At 42.6% G+C, this 12,540-nt stretch overlaps 1 protein-coding gene across 3 annotated transcripts in view; it reads left to right on the top strand.

The window, feature by feature from the left end:
- Positions 1-651: 651 nt before the first annotated feature.
- Positions 652-12,540, top strand: part of IP6K1 (inositol hexakisphosphate kinase 1) — a 60,700-nt gene continuing 48,811 nt past the window's right edge. For all 3 annotated transcript variants that reach the window (XM_047094714.1, XM_047094712.1, XM_047094713.1), the window contains exon 1: positions 652-828. The gene's annotated coding sequence lies outside the window, so the exon portion shown is untranslated. The remainder of the gene's footprint in view (positions 829-12,540) is intronic.

Raw genomic sequence — 12,540 nt, 5'->3', positions numbered from 1 at the left:
AAGGCAAGAGGACAAACGTGGGCAACGGGCCAGGGACTGCTTGGAGGAGCACACAGGGCTGCACCTCGCCATTGATGAGGGGCAAAGGTGGAGAAACCACTGGGAATAGGGAATTATACTCTGATGCCAGTAGGAGGAGGTATGAGATCCGGTGCCTCCATTTCCAGAAGGGGCGTGACCTTGGCCAGGCCTCCCCCTCTGCGCCTCAGTTTCCTCACCAGTGAACCTGGACAACAACCCCTCCCTTCCAGGATGGGTGACAAAACAAAACATATAGCACACAGCAGGCACTCCCTAAGTGTGTGCGCGTGTATGAGAAGACGCCGTGGGCTCCCGCAAAAAGGCTACACACGCAAAAAGGCCAAAGGCGCTAGAGCCTCAGAATCGCCAGCAAAAGCTCTGCCTCCAGCGACTCCAGGAACGAGGCGCATGCGCCAAGCGATGCCGTCACAGTCACGTCCTGAGGCGATCGGCAAGGGCCGTGAGAGGCAGGCTCTGATTGACAGGCCAGCCGACCTGTCAGCGAGAAGCACTCCCTTAGGCCTAGGACGAAGATGCTGTTGACTGGGGATAGCCTCAGCCGGGGGCGGGTTCTTTGCCGTCCTGGTTACTATGACGCCCGGCCCCCGCCCCCTCGGCTGGCCGCCATCTTGTTGTTGATCCGTACCCAGTGGGCAGCGCCGGGAGCTGGACCGAGCGGCCGGTGCGGGGCCGCTACTGCGGGGCTCATCCACCTGCGCTGCCTGCCAGGGGCGGGCCGAAACCTGGAGGCCCGGGGGGCCCAGCTCCCGTGGGGAGCCGTGGGCGCCCACTGCCCGGGCTGGGCCGGTGAGTGACAGGAGCCGGGCCGAAAAACCGGCCTGACGCCGGCGGGGCTGGCGGCGGCGGGCGCGGGGTTGGAGCCGGCACGCGCGGGGCTGAGGCATCCGCCAAGCATCGCTCGAACAGTGCTCGAGCGCCCTGACCCGCCTCCCGTGGCGCCTCCCGGATACCGGCGCTGAGGCGGGTGGACAGCCTCGGGGTTGAGGTCTGAGCCCCGCGCCCGAAGGCCGGCCGGCGGGGTAGTGGGAAATTAGCTCCGCTGACCGGTACCGCTGAAACGTGTCCATTGCCAGCCTGATGCTCTCTGGGGTATTGTGTTGCTGCCAAGTGAGAAATACACTTACCTCTTTCTTAGATGTGGTTCCTGCAAGTGTTTTTCAGACTGCTTGGAAACTTAGACTAGACGAACCAGGCTAAAGCCCCCGCGAACCCAGGCAGGCCAGTGTCACGGCCCTGTGATTCTGGCAGGGCTAAGGCCCTCTGCCAGGCTCCTGCCTCCTGTGCTCCTTGGAGCTCACTGTTAGCTTCTTCCTGAAGAGCCTGCTTAAATGTTCATGATGCCCGAGTTTTATTTTGGGACATAATTTCTTTGGTTTGTGACCATTTTTTGGTCTTGTGGTAAAGTCTTCTTTTTGCTCTAGAAGAAAGTGAGTATAATGGTGATGACTTGGTTGATTTTATCTCCTGAAGAGATATTCTGCCAGTGTAATCAGGAGACAAAGGAAAAGTAGTACTGTGTTAGAATCAGAAAAAGAAATGAAACTTAATTTTTGTCGTTGTGATGGTATGGAACTGCCAAATTAACTTTTAAGAGGCTAAGTGTATCTTGCCCAATGAAAACAGACTGTCAGGCCTCCTTCCTGTGAGGGTGGAAGGGTTAGAGACCTTGGGCAAGGTGTTAGATCTAGGAAGAGTTCTGAGTGCTCCAAAACACATTGCTCTTTCCATGTGGTCCCTTGACTCTTCTGCAAAGGCTCTTTGTATGTGGTCATAGAAAAAGCCTGCATGAGTGAACTAAGAAGTGAGGCAACAATACTTTGTGCATTTGTGTCAGGATCTTGTCGTCTTAGAATGTTTAATTTTGAAATAAACTAGCTCCTTTTTAAAAAAATTTTAATTTATTTTTTTTTAATTTGTGAAAGAGACTAGCTCCTTAATCAGGAGATCCTTTTTGAGAAGATGCTGAAACCAGAAGAGGCCTGTTGCTGTGGCCTTACTTGTGAGAACACAAAGACTCTTCCTTGTATTTATGTAATTCACCTGTAAATGTCAGCAGTTTTAACTATCATGAGCAACAGACACACTTTGTGACGCTCTGGAGATCCTACACTGAAGTCAGAAACTGCTGCAGGCTTGGGATGAGATCTGATGTCCTAACGTGGCATTCAAGCAGTCAAGGTGCTGCTGCCCAGCGGGCCCCAGCCCACCTCTCCAGGGCTTATCCTAATCCCCATTAACCAAATGATTTGCTAGACATTCCATACATGGAATTTCCCTACACAGTTCTCTTGCCAGCTGAGTACAGTGACTTTTGCTCCTCTTTGGAATATCCTTTTTCTTCATCTCCACTTCTCTTTTCTCCAGGGTCCAGCTCAGCGAAACACTTCCCAGATGTTCCAGTCCCAGAGGGTACTCTGACCTGCAGCAGCATTATTGCCCTTATTCAAAAAACAAAATAGTATTTGCTCTTTTAAGAATATTTTGTTTGTTTCCTCTAAGACCTAACCCATTTCCTACAGAGACTGTGTTTTTGTGTCTTCTTGTACCTGCATGTAGTAGATGAGAACTAAATGTTTATGAGAGTGTGTTAAATTTGTCTGAGTTCGTAACACCCTCTGTATTTAAACAGGGAAATGGAGAGAATAGGCACGTAGAAATGAGAATTTGGTGGCCATGGATCTCTACCTCCTGTCCTGCCTGAAGTGCTTGTACCTCAGTGCTGTAGAACAGAGGCAGAACTTGCTCAAAGTGCAGAACTGAAGCCTGAAAACAAAGTAATTCTGCACCTCAGAAGAGGCTGTGTGGCCCATCCCCTCCCTGGCTAAGATGCCATATTGATTCTTGGAGAAAACATGTATAGGGTGAGCATAGGGCTGGGTGCTGAGATTCTTAGACCCCCTTCTTGGGTGGGTCTTGGTCTCACAGCCACCTTGGACTAATGTAAATGTGTCTATTATTTGCTGCTTGCCCTGGTCCCAGTGCTGCCCTGAGGCTATAAGGAGCAGTGAGGAGAGAGCTGGGGAAAGGCCGCACAGTGCTCTCCATCTCTGACTTCAGACAATGGAGCAGTCAGATTTTGTTTGTGCTACTGGATGTGTGCTTTTGCCTTGGTTTTAAATCAGATTTTATTTTCTCCCTCTATTACAGCAGAATGTGAGCAATGGATTCTGAGTGGGACAGCCTAAGACATGTTGGTTCTCTTATGAAAAGTGATAGATCAAGGCTGTCATATTTGCTGCTATGGTTTGAAGTTGCATTTATGTAGGAGGCATTACAAATGAGTTTTGATGGGAAAACCTGTTCGAGGGCTGGATCCCTGTTAGGGACATTGTTTTGTTGCTTACAAAATCTGCTAATCTCTTCTGTAAAAGTTTCATTTGTGGGTAGAGGTTTAGATCATTTATTCCTTTCCCTTCATTTTACAGAAGATGGGCAGTCTAGGTGAGTAGGTTAGGACTGGACTCTTTTCAAGTCTAAAATTTGATGTCCACGAATCAGCTTGAAGTCCATAAAAATCTGGGTGTGTTAGGATTAAATGAACACTTATAAATGACTTATTCTGTAATTGAAAAGTCAGGTAATGACGAGTGGTGGTGAAGATGTGGAGAAATCAGAGCCTTCATACACAGAGAATGGTATGAATGTAAAATAATGCAGCCAGGGACAAATCAGGTATTTTTTATGTTTGTGCCAGTAGATCTGTGCTTTTGCCTGGATTTGGAAAATAGTCTGGCAGTTCTTGAACTGCTTAAACATAGAGTTACCATATGACCAAGCAATCCCACTCCTAGTTATCTACCCAAGAGAAATGAGAACATAATGTCCACACAAAAACCTGTATATGAATGTTTATAGCAGTGTTATATTTATAGTAGCCAAAGAGGAAAACAACTCAACCATCTTCTCAGTTGATAATAAAAACGTGGTGTATACATACAATGGAATATTATTTAGCAATAAAAAAGAATGCGGTGCTGTTACATGCTACAACATGGATGAACCTGGACATGTGAAATGAAGGAAGCCAGACGCAAAAGATCACATATTAAATGATTCCATTTGTATAAAATATCCAGAATAGAGATCAGAAGTAGATTAGTGATTGCTTAAGGCTTGGAGGTAGATGAGAGCATAGGGGAATGATAGCTAAAGGTTATTGGGTTTCTTTTTGAGGTGACGAATATGTTTAAAAATTGTAGTGGTAGCTGCACATGCCTATGAATATACTAAAAACCATTGAATTGTACGCATTAAGTGGGTGAATTGTATGGTGTATGATTGTTAACTCAAAGCTGCTATAAAAAACAACTTATGTAAGTAATATATATTCACTAGTTTAAAAAAAAAGATAAATATATGAGTAACAGGAAGAAATAAAAATAAAGGAACATCCATAACTTTCACTGTTTTAGTGTATAACCAGACTTTTTTTTCCCTTTGTCTTTAATTTTTACAAAAATGAGATGATGCCATACATCCTGACTTGTACCTTTTTGCAGTCAGCAATATATTATAAACATCCGTGTTGGTAAATGATGCATTTACATCATGGGCCAGTTGGCAACAAATTGAGGGAAGCAGAATGTAAGGGACTAGGGTGAACTAGCAAGCGCAGGCTTATCTGAAGGGTCACTGTTGCTCAGTTCCAGCCAGCTGTGTACCACATCTTGTGATTTTTTTTTTAAAGAAAACAAGAAATCTGAATTTTTATGTGAAATTTCATGATTATGTATTTATTAAAAAAATGTTTTATTTATTTTTGAAAGAGAGAGAGAGACAGAGTACGAGAGAGAAGGAGACACAGAATCCGAAGCAGGCTCCAGGCTCTGAGCTGTCAGCACACAGCCTGATATGAGGCTCGAACTCATGAACCGTGATACCGTGATCTGAGCCAAAGTCAGATGCTTAACTGAGCCATCCAGGCATCCGCCTGATTTTTTAATTTGGCAATGAATTAAGGAAATTTGAGCCACTTTGCTAGTGAAAAAAAATCCCTTTGCAGACCAGAAATGGCAAAAAATTTGAATTGCCTGTTGTGTACATTCCCAGCTAAAGTGGAGCAAGGTGACAGTCTGCCTTCTTGTTTCAGCTCTAACACTGTAAACAAGTGTCCTTTTAGTGGTCTGCTTAGTACCATATTTTAAAAATATTTTTGTGCTTTTTGGGAATTGTGCTGCTTAAAATGGCTCTCAAGTGTATTGCTGAAGTGCTGTTAATCTTCCTAAGCACAAGAAAAGAATATGGAGAAAATCTGTGTATTAGATAAGTTTTATTCAGAAATGAATTATAGTACTGTTGACTGAGAGTTCAGTATTAATGAGTCAGTAATATCCAGTAGTTCCCCCTTATCCATAGGGTATACTTCCAGGATGCCGGGTGGATGCCTGAAACTGAAACTGGACCTTATATGTACTGTGTTTTTTCCTATACATACATACCTAGAATAAAGTTTAATTTATAAATCAGGCACAGTCAGAGACTAACAACAACAATAATAAATTAGAACAGTTGTAACAATATACTGTAATAAAAGTTGTGTGGATGGAGTCTCTCACAATGTCTTGTATTGTACTCAGCCTTCTTGTGATGATGTGAGATGGTAAAATGCCTACATGATAAGATGAAGTGAGCTACATGATGTAGGCATCGTGACGTAGCTGTTAAGCTACCAGTGACCTTCTGAACATACTTTGCTTCTGGACCGTTTGCTTCTGGACCTTGATTGACTCTGGGTAACTGAAACCATGGAAAGCAAAAGCATGGATAAGTGGGGGGACTACTGTATTTTAAAGTGTCTTTAAATAGATATGTACAGGTTATATATTTTATGTATGTAGCTCTGGAAGGTTATGAATTGATTGGTTGACAAACATGTGACCAGAGGCTCACAGAAACCTAACCCTATTTTTCCCCTAGGATAGGGGCTTGATATTTGCTAATTTGGTGTTAGCAGTGACTTTATAAAATGTAGCTACTGAGAATAATGAGAAGTCTTATGTATCAGGCTACTTTTGTTCAATGTGATATTTTAGAGTTTCATCCATTTTGTTGTGTTACTTTTTATTCCTGAGTAGTATTCCTTTTTATGGCTATACCATTTGCTGACGGGCATTTGGGTTGTTTCTAATTTGGGGCTCTTATGAATAGAGAGAGATGCGATAGATGTTTTCATACAAGTCTGTGTGTATACATACCTTTATTTCTCTTCAGTAAGTATCTGAGAGTAGAATGGCTCTGACTTACAGACTATTTATTTATTTTTGAGAGAGGGAGAGACAGAGTGTGAGTGGGGGAGGGGCAGAGAGAGGAGACACAGAATCTTGAAACAGGCTCCAGACTCTGAGCTGTCAGCACATCAGAGGAACACTGTTTCAGGAAATGTTAAGAGTCCTTTGGACTCTGGGCCCAGTTTTGTTATTCATCCCTCATAGCTTTCAGCTCCAAGCTTCATTTTCTGCTTTTGCGGGATTTCTATACCTTCTCATCATGAGACAAGAACTAATGGACGCTCCATTGAGGTGGGAAGTTGAAGTAACCAGGAACAGTTTATTGCAGGTACACACAAGCTTCTAGATGGAGAGGGTCTGTTCGCTTTAGAACTTACATCAGTGCTTATCATCCTTCTGGATTTCTTTAATTGATGCAGGCCAGGAGGCTTCTTGGTCATTCACAGGGTTCACAGAATTCATCCTTCATCTCTCTGTGGAGCTTGGCCTTGGTGATTTTTGCGTTTGTAAGTGTTCAGGCCCACTTACCACAGTGGACACTGCCTCTTTATTTTTTATTTTATTTTTATTTTATTTTTTAATGTTTTTATTTATTTTTGAGACAGAGAGAGACAGAGCATGAGCAGGGGAGGGGCAGAGAGAGAGGGAGACACAGAATCTGAAGCAGGCTCCAGGCTCTGAGCTGTCAGCACAGCCGATGCGGGGCTCGAACTCATGGACTGTGAGATCATGACCTGAGCTGAAGTCGGATGCTCAACGACTGAGCCACCCAGGTGCCCCGACACTGCCTCTTTAGACTGTTAGTCAAGTGGGGTGTATTTTGCTACTTTAAATTTTAATTTTGATACTGTGAATTTTAATTCACGTGGAACTTTTTAAAGTTTGAATCTTCTTTGTCTATGATCTTCCATGTGTAGTGTTAGAAAACTGGTACCAACCCAGAGGTCTTAGTTAAGTGTTCTAGATTTTAATTTCTGGGAGCAGCAAGCAGTGATTTTTGTGAGGAGTATTCATCCTTCAGGTCCACCCCCCCCCACCATCCATTAAAAGTCATTTCCACATTTTGCCTATTCATAGCATCTGCATTGTTTTACCATTGACTTCTTGGGCCAGTGGTCAGTGGCTAGTTTCTTGGTTATCAGAGTCCTCTTAAAAAAAATTTTTTTTAGGGGCACCTGGGTGGCTCAGTCGGTTAAGAGGCCGACTTCAGCTGGGGTCATGATCTCGCGGTCCGTGAGTTCGAGCCCCGCGTCAGGCTCTGTGCTGACAGCTCAGAGCCTGGAGCCTGTTTCAGATTCTGTGTCTCCCTCCCTCTCTCTCTGCCCCTCCCCCGCTCATGCTCTGTCTCTCTCTCTCTCTGTCAAAAATAAAAAAAAAAAAAATTAAAAATTTTTTTTAATGTTTATTTTTGAGAGAGAGAGAGAGAAAATGAGAATGAGTGGGGGAGGGGCAGAGAGAGAGGGAGGGAGACACAGAATCTGAAACAGGCTCCAGGCTCTGAGCTGTCAGCACAGAGCCCGACGCGGGGCTTTAACCTATGAGCTGTGCCGAAGTTGGATACTTCACTGACTGAGCCACCAAGGCACCCCCTTAAAGTTAGATTTATAATGCAAGTAACTATTACAGGATTTAGATGTGTTTTTTTTCCTCTTATTTATTGATAAAGAAACAGTTTCTTTTTCTTTTTTTAATGTTTTTGATCCCTTTGTTTTATTTTTTAAATTATTTTTTACTTTTTAATTTTATTTTTTTTTAACTTACATCCAAATTAGTTAGCATATAGTGCAACAATGATTTCAGGAGTAGATGTCTTAATGCCCCTTACCCGTTTAGCCTATTCCCCCCTCCCACACCCCCTGTAGTAACCCTCTGTTTGTTTTCCATATTTATGAGCCTCTTATGCTTTGTCCCCCTCCCTGTTTTTATATTATTTTTGTTTCCCTTCCCTTATGTTCATCTGTTTTGTATCTTAAAGTCCTAATATGAGTGAAGTCATGTGATAGTTGTCTTTTCTCTGACTAATTTCACTTAGCATAATACCCTCCAGTTCTGTCCATGTGGTTGCAAATGGCAAGATTTCATTCTTTTTGATTGCTGAGTAATACTCCATTGTATATAAATACCACATCTTTTTTTTTAATTTTTTTTAACGTTTATTTATTTTTGAGACAGAAACAGAGCATGAATGGGGGAGGGTCAGAGAGAGAGGGAGACACAGAATCTGAAACAGGCTCCAGGCTCTGAGCGGTCAACACAGAGCCTGACGTGGGGCTCGAACTCACGGACCACGAGATCATGACCTGAGCCAAAGTCGGACACTTAACCGACTGAGCCACCCAGGCGCCCCTATAAATACCACATCTTCTTTATCCATTCATCCATTGATGGACATTTGGGCTCTTTCCATACTTTGGCTATTGTTGATAGTGCTGCTATAAACATGGGGGTGCATGTGTCCCTTCGAAACAGCACACCTGTATCCCGTGGGTAAATACCTAGTAGTGCAATTGCTGGGTCGTAGGGTAGTTCTGTTTTTAATTTTTTGAGGAACCTCCGTACTGTTTTCCAGAGTGGCTGCACCAGCTTGCATTCCCAGATAAGAAAACATTTTCAGATGCTGTTCTCAGAAAGGTTTCTCCTGACCATGGACATTGATGCCGGTTGTTAGCACCCAAAGTGTTTCTGGGAGAATTTGAAACCCTCCAAGATTATGTTCCCATTCTTGAAAATATTGTGAAGTTTTCCAGGATACCGTGCTTTCTTCAGGTGGGATAGCTATGGAATCTTAGACATTTTTTAGAGTGTGGAGACTTCGGGAATTATTGTATTCAATTTCTACGTGTTGACTACAGTTGCAGAGAATAAGTGATTTTCTTAAGTGAACGTCTGATTCGAAACTCGGTCTCTCTTCCTCACCCCCTGTGGCCTTGCTTCCCTGCCAGCATGACAAGGAATGGAAGGAATATTGTCTCACTAGTCTGAAAGTTTTGGGGTTCCCACATCATTTTGTAAAGGCAGTAAACTTTCTAAGCAAATGAACCTTCAGGTATACTGCTGACAGTGCTAATAAGTTCATGCAACAAGTGATGCCTACCTCAGCTCTCCTAGGAAGCAGTCAAGGAGAGTGAATGCTGGTATTTTTAAGTACTTTCTAGCTGTGGAACCTTACTTTGACAAGTCAGCTGACTGACTTCTCTGTTGACTACTATCCATGGAATACTGGTTAATCACACCTACTCCCCTTACCTCATGGAGTTGATCAGATAAAGGGAAAACTTGTCAAATGGTTAATGTATGACTTACTTTAATTTCTCAAAAACTATTTGGAAATAGTTTCCTTTGGCTCCCATAGTTTTGCCCGATCCAGTCCATTCTACACTGTGGGCTGTGCAAATCTGAGTCCTTGGCCTGTTTGAAGCTGTTCAGTGACCTCCCAGTAGGAAGTGGGTCAGGTCCCAGCTCCGGAATGTAGATGAGGAACTTCCTCACCTGGTTCTTAATGGTCTCTAACTGCATCTCTTGACCCTCTAGAGTCAGATGTTTCAGGTGACTCTCTTTCCTCCCTCTGGGCCATTGCCCATGCTTTTATTCCCCCACCCCACCTCCCCATCTCGCTTCCTGTCAGACTCTAGTTATCTTTCAGATTTCAGTTTAGATGCGGTATGTTCTACAAACCCTTTCCTGACCAGCACCTTCCATCTTTGTTAATGGCCACTCTTGGTGTTACATTCCTCATTGTAACATTTACCATAGTCTTAAATTTGCTTATTTGTCTCTCCTTTCTACCTGTCCTGCATCCTCACTTTCAGTTTTCTGAGGACAAGAACTGTGTTTGTCTTAGTACAATATTTGTTCTATGGGGTCTCATTCATTGTAGCCACTCAACATATACTTAATTATATACTTTAAATTTTTTTTTGCAGATTTTACTTTAATGGTCCTGGATTGATTTGGAGACTTTATAGTTGCTATTTGGTCACAAACCTGATTTAGTGGAGAGTATTTTGAAACTTATTTATAAAGATTCTGCTCAACTGGAAGATGTGTGGGTCAGGGCCAAGTAGCACACTAGATACTTTAGGCAAGCACAAGATGTGCATAGGCCGTTTTATTTATTTATTTATGTATTTATTTATTTATTTATTTATTTAATATTCTGCATGAAGATTAAAATGATTTCTTTAGCATAAAACAGAATGAATGGTTAGAAGTTTCTTCTGTGTTTGGGAAAATGTATTATAAAATATGTGATTGTGTTAGCTATTTTATGAGTCTCTCTAAAGAAAGTGCCTAACTTTGGCCTCAGGGAGCTGAATATTAAGCTTGAGTAACTCCCCAAAGCAGAGTGTACCAGGCAGGGCTGCTTGGACCCTTAAGCATGTTAACTTGGCTGTTTACAGTGTTGTATTACTTTTGATCGGTAAATTGTGAATAAAGCAGAGCTGTGTGGATTTTATTTAGGTAATAAAATTTCTCACTTTTGGTCTGTACTACTTAACCTTTTCAACTCCTTCAAACAACTGTCAGTGACCCTTTGAGAGACAAAAACCACACAGGAATTTGAACAGGTAAAGTTTAATATAAAGAATTGTTAACTGTAATTGAGGATTGGAGTAATGAGAATTTGGCTAGTAAAAAGTAGAGTGAACTCTAAGTCATATAGAAATAGCATATGTAGGAGCAGCCATTACCCCTAGGATTGATACAGAGCACTCAAGGAAGATACCTTCTGAGGGCTGAGATTCGTATCATGGAGATGGGGGTGGTCATACCTAACTGGATGGCAGAGAAAGTCATTGTGGTGCCACACTGGCAGATCATGCTAGAAGTCTACCCTCTAAGATGTTGGAGAAAGCCACTTATGGAGAGGCGTTTTGCTGGAAGCACTCTCTCTACTTCAGTGAGGTGTCAGAGGAAGCTGCTGGCCACTGTGTGCTGCTGACCGTGATACATTCTGGGAGTCAGGCAGCCACCAGTGGCTGGGCACTGAAAGGAGCTGACTGGGTGGCAGAGGCCTGGTGAGAGGAGCATATTTTTTTGCAGACTTTCCCTAGTGTCTTTCACTGACAAAACTTAACATCTGGCAAAGGAAAAATATTTAATGAGTCCAGCTCCGTTTTTGCAGAGCGGGTGGTGATGGTTGGGTTTGGAGCCAAGAGATAATACACTGATAACTGGTAAGCTGCTATTTGTCAGAGTTATATGAACAGGTTGTTAATAATTTAATAAGTATTTTCTTGACAGAATACTGTTGTTGCTACCATCTGTTTTTAAATTTGTGTTAATGTAGGAATTAAGTGCATAAGTACTGTTCTGTTCTAGCCAGAGACAACTTCTGTTCTGAATTTTTTCATCATAGGTTAGTCATCCAGTTTTAAAATTTCATATAAATGGAATAATACTATATGGAATAATACTTGTGTAATAAATAATACTAAATGGAATAATACTCTCATGTAGGGCTTCTTTCACACAGTATAATGTTTTGAGAATTCCCTGCTGTTTGTATCAGTAGTTCATTCCTTTTTATTGCATTGTGCAAACATTCCGGTTTGTCTGTTCTGTTGATGGACATCTGGGCAGTTTCCATTGTTTGACTTACGAGTAAAGCTTCTATGAACATTTTCGTACAAGTGTTTTTGGGGGATATACACATATATTCATTTCTCTTGGGGAATAGAGGGGAATAGAATTTCTGGGTTACAGGTAGATGTATGTCTAGTTTTAATAGAAACTTTTGGGTTGTCTGGGTGGCTCGGTCAGTTAAGTGTCCGACTTCGGCTCAGGTCATGATCCCATGGTTGGGGTTCATTTTTCTTCCTGTATGGATGTCTTCTTGTTCTAATACCAGCACCATTTGCTAAAAAGATGTGTATCTGTTATCTCTTGACTCCAAAACTTAGTAGTTTAAATATTTTATTTTTGGGAGGGCGCAGAGAGAGAGAGAGAGGATCTGAAGTGGGCTCCGTGCTGACAGCAGAGAGCCTGATGTGGGGCTTGACCTCATTAACTCATGAGATCATGACCTGAGCCCAAGTTGGACACTTAACTGAGCCACCAGGCGTCCCAAAACTTAAGCAATTTAAAATAGCAAACATTTATTGCCTCAGTTTATGAAGATGAAAAATTTGGAGTGGCTTAGCCAGGTGGCTCTGGCTCACAGTCTCTCATGAAGTTGCAGGTTAAGATGTCTTGTGGGACTGCAGTCATCTGAAGGTTTGCCTGGAACTGGAGGATCTGTTTCTAAGATGACTTAACTTGGCTTTTGGCA

This window comes from Lynx rufus, unplaced genomic scaffold, assembly GCF_022079265.1.
Source record: "Lynx rufus isolate CCGP_SWC_20201006 ecotype Redwood Valley unplaced genomic scaffold, mLynRuf1.p SCAF_4, whole genome shotgun sequence".
Taxonomy (NCBI): domain Eukaryota; kingdom Metazoa; phylum Chordata; class Mammalia; order Carnivora; family Felidae; genus Lynx; species Lynx rufus.
Note: the sequence above shows the minus strand (reverse complement) of the source record. Positions and strands in the feature narration are given on the sequence as shown.